We start from the raw sequence: 23499 nt of genomic DNA, 5'->3' as shown, positions 1-23499 counted from the left end.
ACAATTGAGTTGAGTAGATAACAGAATTCCAGACTATGTTTACTTTCCTACAAGATGTGCCAACAATGTCCTGGTTCTAAGGATATTTAACATTGTGTATATCATATTAATAATGACCTCAAATAAATGCATTAAAAGTTGACTTGAGAGCAGATCCTCACCATTTGAAAAATTGTAAAGTTCGGAAGAACAAGAGACAGTGGCAAACGCCAAAGTTTGGTGGGGAAACCTTACACAGATGAAAAATCCTATCCATTGCCCTGGAAAGTTGCCTTCATCAATAAACAACACGCAAAGGAGCTATTTCCTCTCATGGAGAATTCAAATTCAAATTCAGAGAGCCCTACTCTCAACAAGGAAGAGTCAGGTATTGAACCATGTGTGGTCAGCATCAGTGAAAATAATAGAGTCTAAGAAAAACATTGTTTATGCTAGTCCAAACTTGAAATGTCAGTGCATAAAAAATTCCAAATTCAAAGCCCATGGCAGAATGTCCAAGTGCCTATCATGGACAGAACTTGTACTAAATGTAGATTGAGTGGAAATTGATGTTACAGAAGCAGAAAGGCAACTCTTTCTTTACAATTTATTTGAACTCAGTTCTTCAGACTCCCTTGACTCAGGTTAAAGATTGGACCTGGAACATCCTCCCAAAAGTTTATGGTGTTGAAGTCTTGGTACCCAAAGCAGCAATGTTCAGGGATGGAGATTTGGGAAAATGATTGCATCATGAGGGTCAATAATGTTATCAGTGGGTTAATCTATTGGTGGATTCATACTTTAATTTTATTATTAGGAGATGGTGGAAACTGTATGAGATTGAGAAGTGGAGGGACTAGGTCACTGGGGGACGACAGGGTATATCTTGTCCCTAAATTCTTTCTCCCCACTCTGTTTTCTGGCTGTCATGACACAAACAGCTTTCCCCTACCATGCCCTTCTACCATGATGTTTCTGCATCAAAACAAGCCCCAAAGCAAAGGAGCCAGCTGACCTTTGAAACCATGATCCCAAATAAGTCTTCTCTTCTCTGGGTTATATTCTTAGGTATTTGGTCAAAGCAATGGACACCTGACTACCAAAGTGGTGGTAGCAGAAAATGTATTAAAATAAAAATTAAATTTCATTTTTTTGCTTTTGGCTCATTCTGTGTTGGGCAAAATATTAGGAAAAATAAATCTTCAGGAACTTCTCAAGTAAGAAAAGCTTACCATGTGAAGGAGAGGTGTATGATATGCCATAATCCTTCTAATGGAACAGAAAAGTAATTGTCTGAAGAATTAACATCTCTGTTGCCAGAATTCCATATTCTCCTTCAACACTTGACTGCCCTAGAAAATACCTTCCTCTATAATCCTCACCATTGTGGCAATGATGGCTTCAGCTACAGGAACAGAATGGACAACTGACAACAGATTTTTGAAAAAAATGGAACACTGAAAAATATGTTAGAAAAAAACAAGAAATAAACAGGATTGGAGGATTCATCTTTACTCCCTAATCAGAGCAGGATTAAGTCAGACCAACAGGGCACTTTCTCTTACCCTCAAAGCCTATGGAAATAGGGAAAAAAAAGAAAGGAATATGTGTAGTCCAGTTGGCAGACCCAGGAAACACCTACTATTGAAGGCAGGACATACCCTGGTTTTATCTGTGAAGAGCTGCTCTCTGCTCCTCCATCTGGGCAGTGACTGATTTCACAGTGCTCTGAAAGGTCGTAGAGGTTGGGGAGAAGTCAGGAGGTGGCCACTCCTAATGTAGGCAGTTGTCCAGGTCCCAAAGGCTTAGGGATCCCTCAGCACTGGATAAAAATCACTGATTCTGCTACAGTGTTAATCTTTGGCAAGCACCAGGGTCAGACAGCTGAATGCTGAAGTCTTGTGTCGATCCTGTTTTCTCCTGTGACATAACAGCTATGGATAAACCCTCTCTTCCCATCTCTTTACCAAAGTCTGTCAAGTAACGAATTTAAAATTTCTTCCACTTAAAATGAACAATCCCTGAGAAGTGGTAAAAATGTGTAAAGGGGAGCCTCTGAGGGTGGCCTGGAGACAGGGCACCTTGTCCACGTGCAGACACACTCAGGGGGCATCAGGCTCCACCCACTGATCCTCTCCAAGTGCTTCTTACTGTTCCCAAAAGAATGAGAGGCTTTCCCATCAGACTTTGTGCAAGTCACTGGACCTGTTTCTAGGGGACACAGAATGCCCAGGATTCGGGTGGTAACCACTGGTGATATCAGTGATGGAACATAAGGCTCATTTACCTGATGACCAGGGTAGCCTTGTGGACAGGTAAACAGTGGACTCAATCTGTGAAGAGAAGTGCACAGCAACTTCAGAGACTTATGAAGAAATGTGAAATGTGTCAGAATCAAAATGGAGTCACTTGCTCAACTGTAATAGAAATAGTTCAAAAGTCAGGGGGTGATGGAGGGAAGGTCTCTACCCATGACATTCTGACAGTAAGTATCACAACAGACAGTCAGAACCACATCCTTGCTCAGAGACCATCACCCACTCACTCAGAAACAGTATTTGTAGAAGCACAGCTGCCCAGCCCATGTTCAACCTCAAACAGACACTGCTTTTGACATCAATTGTGACCAAGGATGACTGTTTAACAACATCCAGGGTAATCCTCCTTGTTTTTGCTTTAAAAATTCTCCCTCCCTTAGAAGGAGTAGGGGAAGGTTGTTCAAGGACCTTGGAGTTGCAGTTAGAAGCAAGAATTTCTGGGGAGCTATTGCACAGTAGGGTGATGTAGATAACCACAATGAAGTGTACATTTCCAAGAGCTGGAAGCAAGGGTTTGGGGAGTTTTTACCATATTGAAATGATGACTGTTTTAGGAGATAGACATATTATAATATGATTTAAATATCACACAATGTATTAATGTTTCACCACGAGGGGGGGGGACCAAGATGGCGAACTAGAGGATGACTGCATCTCATGTTGCTTTAGAACTCAGGATTCAAGAAGAGGAGGAATTGAGAGACTTGAGACCAACTCAGAGCCGATGGGTGAGTCTCGATCACAGGCAAGGCTAGCCTGGACTGGGCAGCAGGCCTGTACCCAACAGAGCTTCTCAGAGCAGGACTACCCAGAGAGAGACTTCTGCACAGAGTGGGGCCAGACCAGTCTAGTTCCCCTTTGGCTGACCATTGGTCAAGAAGTGGAGGTGCCTCTGCCCACTAACAAGGAATATACCCCACCTGAAGGCAACCACCATAGAGGGGCAACTTCCTTGTGAATCACTGCATTATCAAGTTCCTCCAAGACTTCAGGCTACTGAAGGCTAAGAAGTGAGTAATTGGAAATCTACATTGACCCTATAAGTCAATAGGGGAAATCTGCGACATCTTAGAGTTTCACTGCTAGAGGGGAAGATACCTGAGTAACATGAGAAAACAAGGGGAGAAAATGTCCCAAAGAAACCTAGGTTCTACATCAAAAAAATCTAATGATGGCATGGCAGAGGAAATGTGAGAAAGGGAGTTCAGAATGTACATAATTGAAATGATCACAGAAGCAAACGATGAGATGAAAGAACAAATTCAGGGTTTGAATGATTGCACCAATCAACAGTTAAAAGAGCAAATGCAGGAAGCAAAAGATCATTTCAATAAAGAGTTAGAGATATTGAAAAAAACCAAACAGAAATCCTTGAAATGAAGGAAAAAATGAACCAAATAAAAAACTCCATAGAAAGCATAACCAATAGGATAGAACACCTGAAAGACAGAACCTCAGACATTGAAGACAAAATATTTATACTAAAAACAAAGTTGACCAAACAAAGATGGTGAGAAATCATGAAGAGACTCTCCAAGAACTATGGGATATCATGAAAAGGCCAAATTTAAGAATTATTGGGATTGAGGAAGGCTCAGAGAAACAAACCAAAGGAATGAAGAATCTATTCAATGAAATAATATTAGAATATTCCCCAAATCTGAAGAATGAAAGGGAAAATCAAGTACAAGAGACTTATAGGACTCCAAATATACAAAATTACAACATATCCACACTAAGGCACATTATAACGAAAATACCTAATATACAAAATAAAGACAGAATTTTAAAGGCTGCGAGAAAAAAGAATCAAATTACATTCAGGGGGAAAACAATATGGATATCAGCAAATTTTTCAATCCAGACCCTAAAAGCTAGAAGGGCCTGGAATAACATTTTTCAAGCTCTGAAAGAAAATGGATGCCAATCAAGAATCTTATACCCAGCAAAACTTACCTTCAGACTTGATGATGAAATAAGATCATTCCATGATAAACAAAAGCTAAAAGAAATTACAAAAAGAAAGTCAGCACTACAGAACATTCTCAGGAAAATATTCCATGAGGAAGAGATGAAAAACAATGATGGAAATCAGCAAAGGGAGGAACTACCCTAAAGGAAAAGCCAAATAAAAGAGAATCCAAGTCATGTTAAAAAACAAACATGAGCCAAATGACCAGCAATACAAATCATATCTCAATAATAACCCTGAATGTTAATGGCCTGAACTCATCAATCAAAAGACATAGACTGCCAGATTGGATTAAAAAGAAAAATCCAATAATTTGCTGCCTGCAAGAGACTCATCTCATAGAAAGAGATACCCACAGACTAAAGGTGAACGGATGGGAAAAAACATACCATGCACATGGACACAGCAAAAAAGCTGGAGTATCCATCCTCATTTCAGATAATGTGGACTTCAAGCCAAAACTAGTCAGAAGGGATAAAGAAGGACATTTCATACTGCTTAAGGGAAGCATAAATCAGCAAGACATAACAATCATAAATATCTATGCCCCAAACAGTGGCTCATCCATATACATCAAACAAATCCTTCTCAATTCCAGAAATCAAATAAACTACAACACACTACTACTATGTGACTTTAACACACCTCACTCAGCACTGATGGAACTTCCAGAAAAAAATTGAACAAAGAAACCATAGTTCTCAATATACAATCAATAATTTAGACTTAAGATATGTATAGAATATACCATCCAACAAAGAGTGAATACACTTACTTCTCAGCAGCATATGGATCCTTTTCTATAATGGACCATATATTATGCCACAAAACTATTGTTAGCAGATACAAGAATATAGAGATAATATCTTGTATTCTATAAGATCATAGTGGATTGAAATTAGAAATAAAAGACAGAATAAAAAACAGAAATTTCTCCAATACCTGGAGATTAAATAATACGCTATTGTATGATGAATGGACAACAGAAGATATCGGAGGGAAATAAAAAATTTCTTAATGTAAATGAGAACAAAGACACATCATATCAAAATCTCTGGGACACTATGAAACCAATACTTAGAGGAAAATTTATCTCATTGAGCGCATTCAATAAAAGAAGAAAAAAATGAACAAATAAACAACCTAATACTACAGCTCAAAGCCCAAGAAAAAGAAGAACAGAGCAACACCAAAAGTAGTAGAAGACAGGAAATTGTTAAAATCAGAGCTGAAATAGATGAAATTGAAACAAATGAAACAATCAAAAAATTGACAAAATAAATAGTTGGTTCTTTGAAAAAATAAACAAAATTGATAAACTCTTAGCCACACTAGCAAAGAGGAGAGAGAAAACTCAAATTACTAAATTTGAAATGTACAAGGAAATGTCACCACAAAAATGATTGAAGTACAAAACATAATTAGAAGCTATTTTGAAAATGTATACTCCAAAAAAATAGAAAATCTTAAAGACATCAACAGGTTTCTAGAGAAATATGAATTACCTAAACTGAACCAGGAGTACATACACAATTTAAATAGATCAATTTCGTGTTGGCATGGGTCTGAGTGGCGCTATCTGGGTGGTGATGGCTCCTTCTGTGAATTTAGCACTGCTTGAGCAGCTGCAGGCTTTCAGTGTTCACGTGGACAGAGCGATTTTGTTCGGCTTCAGGGCAAGAGGTCTGCTGTAGGGCAGCTGAACCTGTGCCAAAGAACTCTTCCTGGACAGGATCGATAAGAACCAGCTCCAAGTCCCAGAGCCAGTGGTGAGCTCCGGTCCGCAGGCAGCTTCAGGGACCAGGACAGGGCAGCCAGGAACTTCCCCAAGCAGCCCTGCACCCTCTGGTGGGAGGTGCCTTTCAAGGCTAGTTTCTTGGAGCAGACTGCCCAGTGAGAGTCTTTCTACACAGAGCCAGCCACAAGTCCTGGAGCCAGCGGAGCGCTCTGACCCACAGGCAGACTCTGGGACCAGGGCAGGGCAGCCAGAGACTTCTCCAGGTGGCCCTGCTCCCTCTGGTCGCAAGCTCTTTCCACAGGGCGATCCAAGATGGCATACTAGAGGGTGACTACATCTCCTGTCCCTCCAGAAATCAGGATTCAAGAAGGGGAGGCATTGAGAGACTTGGACTAAAATAGAACCACGGGGTGAGTCTCCCCCACCGGGTGAAGGTCAGCCTGGGCAGCAGGCCCGGATAGGGGCGGCTTCTCAGAGCAGGGCACTGCAGCTAGAGTCTTCCCCAGGTAGCCCTGCTCCCTCTGGTGGTGGGCTTCTCCCACACAGCCAGCTTCTCAGAGCAGGTCCCCGAGAGAGAGCCTTTCTGCACAAACCAGCTCCAAGTCCTGAAACCAATAGTGGGCTAGGGGCAGCTTTCTTTGGAAGCACTGCATTATCAAGGTCCTCCAAGACCTCAGGCAACTGAAGGCTGGGAGGTGATATATTGGAAATCTACAGGGACACTATAAGTCAATAGAGGAAATCTGCAATATTTCAGAGTCCCACTGATATCTGACCAGTATGAGAAAACAAGGGAAGAAAATGTCCCAAACAAACCTAGATACTATATCAATAAAACTCAATGACAGCACAGCAGAAGAAATGTCAGAAAGTGAGTTCAGAAAGTACATAATTAAAATAATCAGGGAAGCAAATGAGGAGGTGAAAGAACAAATGCAGGCATTGAAGGAGAAGATGAAAGAGCAAATAAAGGCATTAAATGATTGTACCAATCAGCAGTTAAAAGACCAAATACGGGAAGCAAGAGATCATTTCAATAAAGAGTTAGAGATACTGAAAAAAAAAATAACAGAAATCCTTGAAATGAAGGAAACAATAAACAAAGTTAAAAACTCCATAGAAAGCATAACCAATAGGATGGAACACCTGGAAGACAGAACCTCAGACATTGAAATCAAAATATTTAATCTTGAAACCAAAGTTGACCAAACAGAGAAGATGGTAAGAAATCATGAACAGAATCTACAAGAATTATGGGACATCATGAAAAGGCCAAATTTAAGAATTATTGGGATGGAGGAAGGCACAGAGAAACAAACCAAAGGAATGAACAATCTATTCAATGAAATAATATCAGAAAATTTTCCAAATCTGAAGAATGAAATGGAAAACCAAGTCCAAGAGGCTTATAGGACTCCAAATAAACAAAATTACAACAGACCCACACCAAGGCACAATATTATGAAAATACCTAACATATAAAATAAAGACAGAATTTTAAAGGCCGTGAGAGAAAAGAATCAAATTACATTCAGGGGGAAACCAATAAGAATATCAGCAGATTTGTCAATCCAGACCCTAAAAGCTAGAAGGGCCTGGAACAACATTTACCAAGCACTGAAAGAAAACGAATGCCGACCAAGAATCTTATACCCAGCAAAACTTACTTTCAGATTTGATGATGAAATAAGATCCTTCCACAATAAACAAAAGCTAAAGGAATTTACAAAAAGAAAGCCAGCATTACAACATTCTCAGCAAAATATTCCATGAGGAAGAGATGAAAAACAATGATGCAAATCGGCAACAGGAGGAACTAGCCTAAAGGAATAGCCAAATAAAGGAGAAACCAAATCATGTCAAAAAGCAAAAATGAGTCAAATGACTGGGAATACAAATCATATCACAATAATAACCCTGAATGTTAATGGCCTGAACTCATCAATCAAAAGACACAGACTGCCAGATTGGATTAAAAAGAAAAATCCAACAATATGCTGCCTGCAAGAGACTCATCTCATAGAAAGAGATACCCATAGACTAAAGGTGAACGGATGGTAAAAAACATACCATGCACACGGACACAGCAAAAAACCTGGAGTATCCATCCTAATTTCAGATAATGTGGACTTCAAGCCAAAACTAGTCAGAAGGGATAAAGAAGGACATTACATACTGCTAAAGGGAAGCATAAATCAGCAAGACATAACAATCATAAATATCTATGCCCCGAACATTGGCTCATCTATGTACGTCAAGGAAATCCTTCTCAATTCCAGAAATCAAATAGACCACAACACAATAATACTAGGCGATTTTAACACACCTCTCTCACCACTGGATAGATCTTCCAAACAAAAATTGAATAAAGAAACCATAGATCTCAATAACACAGTCAACAATGTAGATATAACCGACTTATATAGAATATACCAACCAACAAAGAACGAATACACTTTCTTCTCAGCAGCACATGGATCCTACTCTAAAATAGATCATATTTTATGCCACAAAGCTACTGTTAGCAAATACAAGAAGATAGAGCTACTACCTTGTACTCTATCAGGTCATAATGGATTGAAATTAGAAATAAATGAAAGAGTAAAAAACAGAAACTCTCCAATACCTGGAGATTAAATAATACACTATTATATGATGAATGGATAACAGAAGACATCAGGAGGGAAATAAAAATATTATTAGAAGGAACAAGAACAAAGACACACCATATCAAAATCTCTGGGACACTATGAAAGCAGTACTTAGAGGAAGATTTATTTCATGGGGCGCATTCAACAAAAGAAGTAGAAATCAACAAATAAACGACTTAACGCTACAGCTCAAAGCCCTAGAAAAAGAAGAGCAGACCAACACCAAAAGTAGTAGAAGACAGGAAATAGTTAAAATCAGAGCTGAAATCAACAAAATTGAAACAAAAGAAACAATCGGAAAAATTAGCAAAATAAATAGTTGGTTCTTTGAAAAAATAAACAAAATTGATAAACCCTTAGCCACACAAAAAAAGAGAAAGAGGGAGAAAATTCAAATTACTAAAATTTGGAATGAACAAGGAAATATCACAACAGACACGAGTGAAATACAAAACAAAATTAGAAGCTATTTTGAAAACCTATGTTCCAACAAAACAGAAAACCTCGAAGACACCAACAAGTGTCTAGAGACATATGAATTACCTAAACTGAACTAGGAGGATATACACAACTTAAATAAGTCAATTTCAAGCAATGAAATAGAAAGGTCATCAAAAGCCTACCAACAAAGAAAAGTATGGGACCAGATGGGTTCTCAGCAGAGTTCTACAAAACCTTTAAAGAAGAACTCATTCCAATACTCCTCAAAGTATTCCATGAAATAGAAGAGGAGGGAACCCTCCCAAACTCATTCTATGAAGCCAATATCACCCTGATACCTAAACCAGACAGAGACACATCAAGGAAAGAAAATTTCAGACCAATATCCTTAATGAACATAGACGCAAAAATTCTCAACAAAATTTTAGCAAATCCCATCCAAAAATATATTAAAAAGATAGTGCAGCACGATCAAGTGGGTTTTATCCCAGGGATGCAAGGTTGGTTCAACATGTGGAAATCAATAAATGTAATTCATCATATCAACAGACTTAAAATTAAGAATCACGTGATTATTTTGATAGATGCAGAAAAAGCATTTGATAAAATACAGCATCCCTTCATGCTCAAAACACTAGAAAAAATAGGGATAGTGGGAACATTCCTTAACATTGGAAAGGCCATCTACGCTAAGCCCATGACCAATATCATTCTAAATGGTGAAAAACTGACAGCATTCCCCCTAAAAACTGGAATGAGGCAGGGATGCCCTCTTTCACCACTTCTATTCAAAATTGTCCTTGAAACTCTAGCCAGAGCAATTAGACAAACCAAAGAAATTAAAGGGATATTAATTGGAAAAGAGGAACTCAAACTATCCCTGTTCGCTGATGACATGATTATATATTTAGAGGAACCTGGAAATTCCACCAGAAAACTTTTAGAACTCATAAGTGAATTCAGTAAAGTAGAAGGTTATAAGATCAATGCACATAAATCCAATGCATTTTTATACATAAGTGATGAATCTTCAGAAAGAGAAGTTAGGAAAACTACCCCATTCACAATAGCATCGAAAAAAAATAAAATACTTGGGAATCAATCTCACAAAAGAGGTGAAAGACCTCTACAATGAGAACTACAGAACACTAAAGAAAGAAATTAAAGAAAACCTTAGAAGATGGAAAGATCTCCCATGTTCTTGGATACGCAGAATTAATATTGTCAAAATGGCCATACTACCAAAAATGCTATACAGATTCAATGCAATTCCAATTAAAATCCCAATGATGTACCTTACAGAAATAGAGCAAGCAATCATGAAATTCATCTGGAAGAATAAGAAACTCAGAATAGCTAAAGCAATCCTCAGTGGAAAGAGTGAAGCAGGTGGTATCGCAATACCAGATCTGCAACTCTACTACAAAGCAATAGTAACAAAATCGGCATGGTATTGGTACCATAATAGACAGGTAGATCAATGGCACTGGATAGAGGACATGGACACAAATCCAAATAAATACAATTTTCTCATACTAGACAAAGGTGCCAAAAATATACAATGGAGAAAAGATAGCCTCTTCAACAAATGTTGCTGGGAAAACTGGAAAACCATATGCAACAGAATGAAATTAAACCCCTATCTCTCACCCTGCACAAAAACCTACTCAGAATGGATCAAGTACCTCGGAATCAGACCAGAGACTCTGCATCTTATACAAGAAAAAGTAGGTCCAGAGCTTCAACATGTTGGCTTTTGATCAGACTTCCTTAACAGGACTCCCATAGCACAAGAAATAAAAGCAAGAATCAACAACTGGGATAGATTCAAACTAAACAGCTTTCTCTCAGCAAAGGAAACTATCAGCAATGTGAAGAGAGTGCCTACAGAATGGGAGAATATCTTTGCCACTCATACTTCAGATAGAGCACTAATTTCTAGAATATATAAGAACTCAAAAAACTCTACATCAAGAATATAAATAATCCAATCAACATATGGGCTAAGGAAATGAATAGACACCTCACAGAAGAAGATCCACAAGCATTCAACAGATATATGAAAAAATGTTCAACATCTCTAGTAATAAGAGAAATGCAAATCAAAACCACCCTAATGTTCCATCTCACCCCAATTAGAATGGCGATTATCATGAACAGAAGCAACAATATGTGTTTGCGAGGATGTGGGGAAGAAGGTACACTCATACATTGCTGGTGGGGTTGCAAATTAGTGCAACCACTCTGGGAAGCAGTGTGGAGATTCCTTAGAAAAATGGAAACCACCATTTGACCCAGCTATCCCACTCCTTGGCCTATAAATAAGCATACTACAGAGATATAGCCACATCAATGTTCATTGCTGCTCAATTCACCATAGCCAGAATGTGGAACCAACCTAGATGTCCTTCAATTGATGAATGGATAAAGAAACTGTGGCATATATATACAATGGAATATTACTCCACCATAAAGAATGATAAAATTATGGCATTTGCAGGCAAATGAATGAAATTGGAGAATATCAAGCTAAGTAGATAAGCCAATCTCAAAAAACTACAGAACGAATGATCTTGCTGATAAGCGGATGAGGACATATAATGGGGGGTTGGAGTGGTTAGCGTTAGGGTTAAGGTTTGGTTTAGGGTTAGGGTATAGGAGGGTGGTAAGAATGGAGGAAGGAAGGACTGTATAAAGGGAAAAGAGGGGTGGGAGGGGTGGGGGGAAGGCAAAAAAAAAAAAAAAACAGAAAAGAATCAAACAACATTACCCTATGTAAATTTATGATTACACAAATGGTATGCCTTGACTCCATGTACAGAGAAACAACATGTATCCCATTTGTTTACAATAAAAAATATTTTATTTTGGAGTTGGTAAAAATTTATGTGGAGTTATAAGAAATAAATCAGAAATGTATACTTCACTCCATTTCTCCTAATGATAAACCATCTTGCCTAACTATTGTATTGGCACAATTTTTAAGTTGGACTCAGTGTGCTCCAGTTTAAGCCTAGTCAGATTCACCAGGGTTACAGGTACTGCCATGTGTGCATGCTTCTGCATCTTTTCCATATATGATTCTTTACATGCAGATGATCATTCAAGATTCAGATTTATATCATTAGCATCCCTTGCAAAGACTTTTGTGTAAATTGGTATTATTTTCTCCTTAAATTATTTGCAAAATCTGTACACAGTGATGCATGCCTGTAATGCCAGGTATTCGACAATGTGTGTGAATGAATTACACTGTGTAAGATTTGTGGATTGACTCTTTACCCAACAACATTCTCCAAGCAAGTTGCTGTGTTTGTCAGTAGTTTCTTCCATATTAATGCTCAGTTATATTCTGTGGCATGGACAATCAGCCCTTCATTGGCCAATATCAAAAGTTCATGAGGATATTTCCAGTTTGGTGGGTGCTTATGAATCTAGCTGTGGTATATGTATATAGAGATATTTGTGGAGCTGTTTCCATTTCCTTGGGATGGATGCCAAAGTGACCCACTGCTGGGACCCATGTGTAGTTGTTAAAGAAAGTGTCAAATTATTTTTAAATGTGCTGTATAATTTTACATTCCCACCAAAATATGTAAAGTGATCCAGTTTCTCTGCCTTTTCGCCAGAATTTGTTTTTTTTTATTCTGATGGATATGGATCAGTTTCTCACTGAGATTTTATTTCTGTTTGAAGTGACTAATGAAAATTTTTTATGTGTTTACTTTCCCTCCTTTCTTCAATGAATACATTTGATTTTCCTTTAGATCTTGTATTCCATATTACATTAAAGTGATTTCTTCCTTGAAAAAAAATAGATCAATTTCAAGGAATGAAATAGAAGAAGTCATCAAGTCCAAGACCAGATGGGTTCTCAGCCGAGTTCTACAAAACCTCTAAAGCAGAGTTCATTCCAACACTTCTCAAAGTATTCCATGAAATAGAAGAGGAGGGAACCCTCCCAAACTCATTCTATGAAGCCAATATCACCCTGATACCTAAACCAGACAGAGACACATCGAGGAAAGACAATTTCAGACCAATATCCTTAATGAACATTCATGCAAAAATTCTCAACAAAATTTTAGCAAATTGCATACAAAAATATATTAAAAGATGGTGCACCACGATCTAATGGGTTTATCCCAGGGATGCAAGGTTGGTTCAACATTCAGAAATTAATAAATGTAATTCACCCTATCAATAGACTTAAGGTCAAGAATCACATGATTATTTCAGTAGATGCAGAAAAAGCATTTGATAAAATATAGCATCCCTTCATGCTGAAAACACTGGAAAAGGTAGGGATAGTAGGAACATTCCTTAACATTGCAAAGGCTATCTATGCTGATTCCATGACCAATATCATTCTAAATGGTGAAAAACTGACAGCATTCCCCCTAAAGACTGGAACAAGGAAGGGATGACCTCTTTCACCACTTCTATTCAACATTGTCCTTGAAACTCTAGCCAGAGCAATTAGACAGACCAGAGAAATTAAAGGAATATGAATAGGAAAAGAAGGACTCAAACTATCCCCATTTGCTGATGACATGATTATATACTTAGAGGAACTGGGAAATTCCACCAGAAAACTTTTAGAACTCATAAGTGAATTCAGTAAAGTAGCAGGATATAAAATCAATGCTCATAAATCTAATGCATTTTTATACATAAATGATGAATCTTCAGAAAGAGAAGTTAGAAAACCACCCCATTCACAATAGCCTCAAAAAAATAAAATACTTGGGAATCGATCTAACAAAAGAAGTGAAAGACCTCTACAATGAGAACTACAGAACACCAAAGAGATTAATTAAAGAAAACCTTAGAAGATGGAAAGATCTCCCATGTGCTTGGATAGGCAGAATTAATATTGTCAAAATGGCCATACTACCAAAAGTGCTATACAGATTCAATGCAATTCCAATTAAAATCTCAATGATGTACCTTACAGAAATAGAGCAAGCAATCATGAAATTCATCTGGAAGAATAAGAAACTCAGAATAGCTAAAGCAATTCTTAGCAGGAAGAGTGAAGCAGGTGGTATCGCAATACCAGACCTTCAACTACACTACAAAGCAACAGTAACAAAAATGGCGTGGTGTTGGCATCAATATAGACAGGTAGATCAATGGTACAGAATGGAGGACACGGACACAAAACCAAATAAATACAATTTTCTCACACTAGACATATGCAATGGAGAAAAGATAGCCTTTTCAACAAATGGTGCAGGGAAAACTGGATATTCACACACAGGAGAAAAACTAAACCCACATCTCTCACCCTGCACAAAAATCAACTCAGAATGGAGCAAGGAACTTGGAATCAGACAAGAGACACTGCATCTTATAGAAGAAGAAGTAGGTCTAAATCATCAACATGTTGGCTTAGGATCAGACTTCCTTAACATGACTCCCATAACACAAGAAATAAAAGAAGAATCAAAAACTGGGATAGATTCAAACTAAACAGCTTTTTCTCAGCAAAGGAAACTATCAGCAATGCAAAGAGAGAGCCTACAGAGTGGGAGAAAATCTTTGCCTCTCATACTTCAGATACAGCACTAATTTCCAGAATATATAAAGGACTCAAAAAACTCTACACCAAGATTACAAATAACTCAATCAACAAATGGGCTAAGGAAATGAACAGATACTTCACAGAAGATATACAAGCAATCAATAGATATATGAAAAAATGTTCAACATCTCTAGTAATAAGAGAAATGCAAATCAAAACTACCCTAAGATTCCATCTCACCCCAATTAGAATGGTGATTATCAAGAATACATGCAACAAGAGGTGTTGGAGAGGATGTGGGGAAAAAGATACACTCATACATTGCTGGTGGGGTTGCAAATTAGTGCAGCCACTCTGGGAAGCAGTGTGGAGATTCCTTAGAAAACTTGTAAGGGAACCACCATTTGACCCAGCTATTCCACTCCTAGGCCTATACCCAAAGGACTTAAAATCAGCATACTACAGAGATACCGCCACATCAATGTTCATTGCTGCTCGATTCACAATAGCCAGATTGTGGAACCAACTTAGATGTCCTTCAATTGATGAATGGATAAAGAAACTGTGGTATATATATATATATATATATATATATACACAATGGAATATTACTCAGCCATATAGAATAATAAAATTATGGCATTTGCAGGCAAATGGATGAAGTTGGAGAATATCCTGCTAAGTGATTTATGCCATTCTCAAAAAACCAAAGGGTGAATGATCTCGCTGATAAGCAGACGATGATACATAATGGGGGATGGGTTGGATGCAATAATGGAGGAAGGAAGAACTATATAGAGGGAAAAGAGGGGTGGGAGGCTGGGGAGGGGTGGGGGGGTAGGAAAAAATAACAGAATATTTCAAACAGCATTGCCCCATGTAAATGTATGATTACACATTTGGTATGCCTCTACTTCATGTACAACCAGAGAAACAAGTTGTACCCCATTTGTTTACAATAAAAAAAAAGTTTCTCCACATCACATTATTCTATCAACGTGCAATTGTTATTATGTATCAGTTAGAAAGAAATTTAACTTAAATAAATGTTTCTAAAAACTTCCTTTGCTTCAAGTTCTTTGAAGGACTCATTGCTTACTCAGGCAGCTGCCTTCCTATTGAGATGCTCTGGTAGTCCCATCGCCCACAGTACTATTACTAAATAAATATCATTATTCTTCGGAGAATCTACCTTCTGTTGTTCGTTTTTCTTTTGTTTCTTCTCATTCTGTTTCTGTACCTTTCCTTCTGTTTTGTTTTGTTTCTTTCTGGTTGATAAAACATTGAGGAAGACCGCAAACATTCCTCCAGCTCATCCCAAACTCCTTTTTCCTGCCTACTTGACAACAGTGCAAAACCTCAACAGTTAATTTAGCAATACATGAGTGTGTGGTTTCACATTCCATTCTCCTCACCAAGCCCTTATTTGGATGGCTCTAATATTCTGTTGGGTTTTTAGCCTCTAAGAAAATTGGTTTTAAGAGAAACAAAGTTCAGGAAGAAACTCAAGCAGTGAGCAAAGACAACTCAACTTGCCCATTTACTGCTGAGCCTGAGCCAGGTAAGTTCACTACTAACCTTGGTCTTCTCTACACATATTGCTCTCAACTTACAACTGACTTGTTTATGTGTTATTCTTATGTACAATTCCATGAATACCATGCAGCTGTGTTATGTGGAAAAGTTCAGTTTTACTTCCCAGAACAAATGTTAAAAACAACTAAGAGGTCTAAGCCTGTTGTTGTGTTCTGAACAGTTTAAACACATGTGGTCCCTTCAAGAACTGAATCAGTTTTATACTCCATAAAATCCAGAAATCATAAAGAGGAAGACTATTAAGAAAACAACTGATGTTTTTCCTAACAAAAACAAGAATCAATTAAGTGATACAGTATGAAATTAGAAATGTCCCTGTGCAACAAAGGAAACAAGATTGTGAAGAGAGAGTTCACAAAAATGGGAGAAAATTTTGCCAGATACCCTTCTGGCAGAAGATTAGTACCCAGAACATAAAAAGAACTCAAAAACTATACCCCTAAAGCAAATTACAGTAGGGTTGAAGAAGGTGGTCTAGGGGGAGTCAGGAGGGAAGGGAGATACCCAACAAAATCAAATGAGAGGAAGCAAAAATTGGGGGCTTCTGGTTTCAGAAATCTGAGTCCATCCATGCCCACTCTGTTGCTCCGGTCTCAAGTGAGGCAGAGCATCATGACAGAAGGGTGTGGCAGAGGACAGTTGTTCTCCTTATGGCAGCTGGAAAGTGCTATGCTATGTGCATGTATATTATATAATAATGAATCCCACTTCTATTCATAATTATAGTGTACCAATTAAAAAACTAAAGAGAAAAGACACCAGTGGGGTAGAAGATGAGGATCCAGAAGAGAGAGGTGTGGAGGGCAAAGGAAAGCACTGGGAACAAAATGAAGCAAAAATACAACTAATAATTAAGACTTAAGAGACATATATAGAATATTTCATCCATTAATATTGGGTATTTTAATGTCATCAAATTTCTCTACAACACTGTTATAAAATATTAGTTTTAAGAATAAAATGGGGGGATCCAAGATGGTGGACTAGAGGGTGACTGCATCTCCCATCGCTCCAGAACCCAGGATTCAAGAAGGGGAGGCAGTGAGAGACTCAGACTAACTAGAGCCGCAGGGTGAGTCTCTCGACTGGGTGAAACTCGGCCTGAGCAACAGACCCAGACAGGGGCAGCTTCTGGGACCAGGGCAGGACTTCCCGAAGCAGCCCTGCTCCCTCCGGCAGCAGGCTTGATCCACAGCCAGCTTCTTGGAGCAGGCCGACCAGTGAGAGCTTTTCCTCACAGAGTCAGCCCCCAGCCCTGGACCCAGTAGCGGGCTAGGGGCAGCTTTCTTTGGAAGCACTGCATTATCAAGTTCCTCCAAGACTTCAGGCTACTGAAGGCTGGGAGGTGATATACTGGAAATCTACAGGGACTCTATAAGCCAAAGAAGAAATCTCCAATCTCAGAGTCCCACTGATATCTGACCAATATGAGAAAACAAGGGAAGAAAATGTCCCAAACAAACCTACATACTATATCAATAAAACCCAATGACAGCACAGCAGAAGAAATGTCAGAAAGGGAATTCAGAATGTACATAATTAAAACAATCAGGGAAGCAAACAAGGAGATGAAAGAGCAAATGCAGGCATTGAAGGAAGAGATGAAAGAGCAAATGCATGCATTAAATGATTGCACCAATCAAAAGTTAAAAGAGCAAACATGGGAAACAAAAGATCATTTCAATAAAGAGTTAGAGATACTGAAAACAAAACAAAACGAAAAAAACCAAACAAACAGATATTCTTGAAATGAAGGAAACAATAAAAAGTTAAAAACCCCATAGAAAGCATAACCAATAGGATAGAACACCTGGAATACAGAACCTCAGACATTGAAGACAAAATATTTAATCTTGAAAATAAAGTTGAACAAACAGAGAAGATGGTAAGAAATCATGAAGAGACTCTCCAAGAATTATGGGATATCATGGAAAGGCCAAATTTAAGAATTATTGAGATTGAGGAAGGCACAGAGAAACAAACCAAAGGAATGAACAATCTATTCAATGAAATAATATCAGAAAATTCCCCAAATCTGAAGAATGAAATGGAAAACCACGTACAAGAGTCTTATAGGACTCCAAATATACAAAATTACAACAGACCCACACCAAGGCATTATTATGAAAATACCTAACACAAAAAATAAAGACAGAATTTTAAAGGCTGCGAGAGAAAAGATTCAAATTACAGCCAGGGGGAAACTAATAAGAATATCAGCATATTTTTTAATCCAGACCCTAAAAGCTAGAAGAACCTGGAACAACATTTACCAGCCATAAAAGAAAATGGATGCCAACCAAGAATCTTATACCCAGCAAAACTTACCTTCAGATTTGACAATGAAATAAAATCCTTCCATGATAATGAAAAGCTAAAAGAATTTACAAAAAGAAAGCCAGCATTACAGAACATTCTCAACAAAATATTCCATGAGAAAGAGATGAAAAACAACGATGCAAATCAGCAACAGGAGGAACTAGCCTAAAGGAATAGCCAAATAAAGGAGAAACCAAATAATGTCAAAAACAAAGATGAGTCAAATGACTGGGAATACAAATCTTATCATAATAATAACCCTGAATGTTAATGGCCTGAACTCATCAATTAAAAGACATAGACTGGCAGATTGGATTAAAAAGAAAAATCCAAAAATATGCTGCCTGCAAGAGACTCATCTCATAGAAAGAGATACCCAAGACTAAAGGTGAAAGGATAGGAAAAAACATACCATGCACATGGACACAGCAAAAAAGCTGGAGTATCCATCCTCATTTCAGATAATGTGGACTTCAAGTCAAAACCAGTCAGAAGGGATAAAGAAGGATATTACACGCTGCTTAAGGGAAGCATAAATCAGCAGGACATAACAATCATAAATATCTATGCCCCGAACATTGGCTCATCCATGTACGTCAAACAAATCCTTCTCAATTCCAGAAATCAAATAGACCACAACACAATAATACTAGGTGATTTTAACACATTTCTCTCACCACTGTATAGATCTTCCAAACAAAAATTGAACAAAGAAACCATAGATCTCAATAACACAATCAATAATTTAGACTTAACAGACATATATAGAATATACCATTCAACAAAGAATGAATACACTTTCTTCTCAGCAGTACATGGATCCTTCTCTAACATAGACCGTATTTTAAGCCACAAAGCCTCTGAGCAAATACAAGAAGATAGAGATACTACCTTGTATTCTATCAGATTATAATGGATTGAAATTAGTAATAAATGACAGAATAAAAAACAGAAACTTCTCCAATACCTGGAGATTAAAATAATAAGCTATTATATGATGAATGGATAACAGAAGACATCAGGAGGGAAATAAAAAAATTCTTAGAAGTAAACGAGAACAAGATACATCATACCAAATCTCTGGGACACTATGAAAGCAGTACTTAGAGGAAGATTTATTTCATGGGGAACAATCAACAAAAGAAGTAATATCAACAAATAAACGACTTAACACTATAGCTCAAATCCCTAGAAAAAGAAGAGCAGACCAACACCAAAAGTAGTAGAAGACAGGAAATAGTTAAAATCAGAGTCAAAATCAACAAAATTGAAACAAAAGAAACAATTGGAAAAATTAACAAAATAAATAGTTGGTTCTTTGAAAAAATAAACAAAATTGATAAAACCTTAGCCACATTAACAAAGAGAAGGAGAGAGAAAACTCAAATTACTAAAATTTGGAATGAACAAGGAAATATCACAGCAGACACAATTGAAATACAAAACATAATTAGAAGCTATTTTGAAAATCTATACTCCAACAAAACAGAAAACCTTGAAGACATCAACAAGTTTCTAGAATCATATGAATTACCTAAACTGAACAAGGAGGATATACCCAAATTAAAAAATCAATTTCAAGCAATGACATAGAAGAGGTCATCAAAAGCCTACCAACAAAGAAAAGTCCAGGACCAGATGGGTTCTCAGTCACGTTCTACAAAACCTTTAAAGAAGAACTCATTCCAATACTCCTCAAAGTATTCCATGAAATAGAAGAGGAGGGAACCCTCCCAAACTCATTCTATGAAGCCAATATCACCCTGATACCTAAACCAGACAGAGACACATTGAGGAAAGAAAATTTCAGACCCATATCCTTAATGAACATCAATGTAAAAATTCTCAACAAAATCTTAGCAAATCGCTTCCAAAAATATATTAAAAAGATAGTGCACCATGATCAAGTGGGATTTATACCAGAAAGCAAGGTTGGTTCAACATCCAGAAATCAATAAATGTCATTCACCATATCAATAGACTTAAAGCTAAGAATCACATGATTATTTCGATAGATGCAGAAAAAGCATTTGGTAAAATACAGCATCCCTTCATGTTCAAAACACTAGAAAATATAGGAATAGTGGGAACATTCCATAACATTGTAAAGGCCATCTACGCTAAGCGCATGGCCAATATCATTCTAAATGGTGAAAAACTGAAAGCATTCCCCCTAAAAACTGGAACAAGGCAGGGATGCCCTCTTTCACCACTTCTATTCAACATCATCCTTGAAACTCTAGCCAGAGCAATTAGCCAGAACAAAGAAATTAATGGGATACAAATAGGAAAAGAAGAACTGAAAAGATAGTTTGCTGTCTTTCCTGTTTGTTGATGACATGATTATATATTTAAGGGAACCCGGAAATTACATCAGAAAACTTTTAGAACTCATAAGTGAATTCAGTAAAGTAGCAGGTTACAAGATCAATGCTCATAAATCCAATGCATTTTTATACATAAGTGATGAATCTTCAGAGAGAAGTTAGGAAAACTACCCCATTCACAATAGCCTTGAAAAAAGTTAAAATACTTGGGAATCAATCTCACAAAAGAGGTGAAAGACCTCTACAATGAGAACTACAGAACACTAAAGAAAGAAATTCAAGAAAACCTTAGAAGATGGAAAGATCTCCCATGTTCTTGGATAGGAAGAATTAATATTGTCAAAATGGGCATTCTACCAAAAGTGCTATACAGATTCAATGCAATTCCAATTAAACTCCCAATGATGTACCTTACAGAAATAGAGCAAGCAATTATGAAATTCATCTGGAAGAATAAGAAACCCAGAATAGCTAAGCATCCTCTGCAGAAAAGCAAATCAGGGGATATCGCATACCAGATCTTCAACTCTACGACCAAAGCAATAGTACAAAAATGGCATGGTATTGGTACCAAATAGACAGGTAGATCAATGTACAGAATAGAGGACATGACACAAACCAAAATAAATAAATTTTCTCATACTAGACAAGGGCCAAAAATATGCAATGGAGAAAAGATAGCCTCTTCAACAAATTGTGCTGGGAAAACTGGAAAACCATATGAAACAGAACAAAATTAAGCCCCTATCTCTCACCCTGCACAAACTCAACTCAAATGGATCATGGACCTTGGAATCAGACCAGAGACCCTTCATCTTATAGAAGGAAAGTTGTTCCAAATCTTCAACATGTCGGCTTAGGATCAGACTTCCTTAACAGGACTCCCTAGCACAAGAAATAAAAGCAACAATCAACAACTGGATAGATTCAAACTAAAAATCTTTCTCTCAGCAAAGGAAACTATCAGTAATGTGAAGAGAGAGCATAACCAGAGTGGGAGAATATCTTTGCCACTCATCCTTCAGATAGAGCGCTAATTTCCAGAATCTATAAAGAACTCAAAAAAAACTCTACACCAAGACTACCAATAATCCAATCAACAAATGGGCTAAGAAATGAACAGACACTTCACAGAAGAAGATGTACAAACATCAAAAGATATATGAAAAATGGTCAACATCTCTAGTAATAAGAGAAATGCAAATTAAAACTACCCTAGATTCTATCTCACCCCAATTAGAATGGCGATTATCAAGAGCACAAGCAACAATAGGTGTTGGCGAGGATGTGGGAAAAAGGTACACTCATACATTGTTGGTGGGGTTGCAATTAGTGCGCCACTCTGGAAAGCAGTATGGAGATTCTTCAGAAACCTTGGAATGGAACCACCATTTGACCCAACTATCCCACGCCTTGGCCTATACCCAAAGTACTTAAAATCAGCATAGTACAGAGATACAGCCACATCATGTTCATTGCTGCCTCAATTCACCATAGCCAGATTGTGGAACCAACTTAGATGTCCTTCAATTCATGAATGGATAAGAAACTGTGGCATATATATACAATGGAATATTTCTCAGCCATAAAGAATGATAAAATTATGGCATTTGCAGGCAAATGGATGAAACTGGAGAATATAATGCTAAGTGAGATAAGCCAATCTCAAAAAACTAATGGACGAATGATCTCACTGATAAGCAGATGATGACAAATAATGGGGGGTGGGAGGGGTTAGCGTTAGGGTTAGAGTTAGGTTTAATGTTAGGGTTAGGGAGGGGGGCAAGAATGGAGGAAGGAAGGACTGTATAGAGGGAAAAGAGGGGTGGGAGGGGTGGGGGGGAAGGGAAAAAATAACAGAATGAATCAAACATCATTGCCCTATGTATATTTATGATCACGCAAATGGTATGCCTTGACTCCATGTACAAACAGAGAAACAACATGTATCCCATTCGTTTACAATAAAAAAATATTAAATTAAAAAAAGGATAGTTTCAATTTTAGTAGCTGATAAAAAAGATAAGATATTATCAAGTGCTTATATGCTTCATACTCATATACATTTATACAGTGTCTTATTTCATTAATAAGGAATTGAGTATTCATTACTTCCTTATATAAGTGAAAGAATGCATATCAGAGTGACTTATCCCTGATTCTCCAGCTAATGAAAGACAGAACTAAAATTCAGTCTTTGCCTATCTGAACTAAGCACATAATCAGTCACTGTTCTGTGTGGCTTCTGCACTGATTTCTAGGGAGACAACCAGAATGATGCCTGGATCTTTGCCCTGGCAATCCTCCTGAGCAGCATCTTCATTTACAACAGCATGGGAACCATCAACCAGCAGGCCATGGACCAGCTGCAGTGTCCTTTTTCTGGCAGGGAGGTTCCTGAATAGAACTAACTTGAAACGTAACTCTTTTCTTCAGAGATAGAGAGGCACACAAGTAGTGAAGAATCCCATTATGCTCAACATCTCAATCATCATCTGAAGTTCAAGCCTTCATGGTCTCACATATCCTTAGACACCCAGCCACACAACACTCAGAACATCCCTGTTTAACTTAATCTCCCACCATCTCCAAACCTTCATATTTTCTGTAACTCCTTTCTTCACTTCAGCA

At 37.6% G+C, this 23499-nt stretch overlaps 1 pseudogene; it reads left to right on the top strand.

Annotated features, from left to right (window-relative positions):
- The window catches only part of LOC124959423 (guanylate-binding protein 1-like), a 62248-nt pseudogene extending 38975 nt beyond the window's left edge, over window positions 1–23273 (top strand).
- The last annotated feature ends 226 nt before the right edge of the window (window positions 23274–23499 follow it).

The sequence above is a fragment of the Sciurus carolinensis genome, chromosome 1, assembly GCF_902686445.1.
Source record: "Sciurus carolinensis chromosome 1, mSciCar1.2, whole genome shotgun sequence".
In the NCBI taxonomy this organism is placed as follows: domain Eukaryota; kingdom Metazoa; phylum Chordata; class Mammalia; order Rodentia; family Sciuridae; genus Sciurus; species Sciurus carolinensis.
The sequence above is the reverse complement of the archived record's forward strand: the minus strand, read 5'-3'. Positions and strand labels throughout refer to the sequence as shown.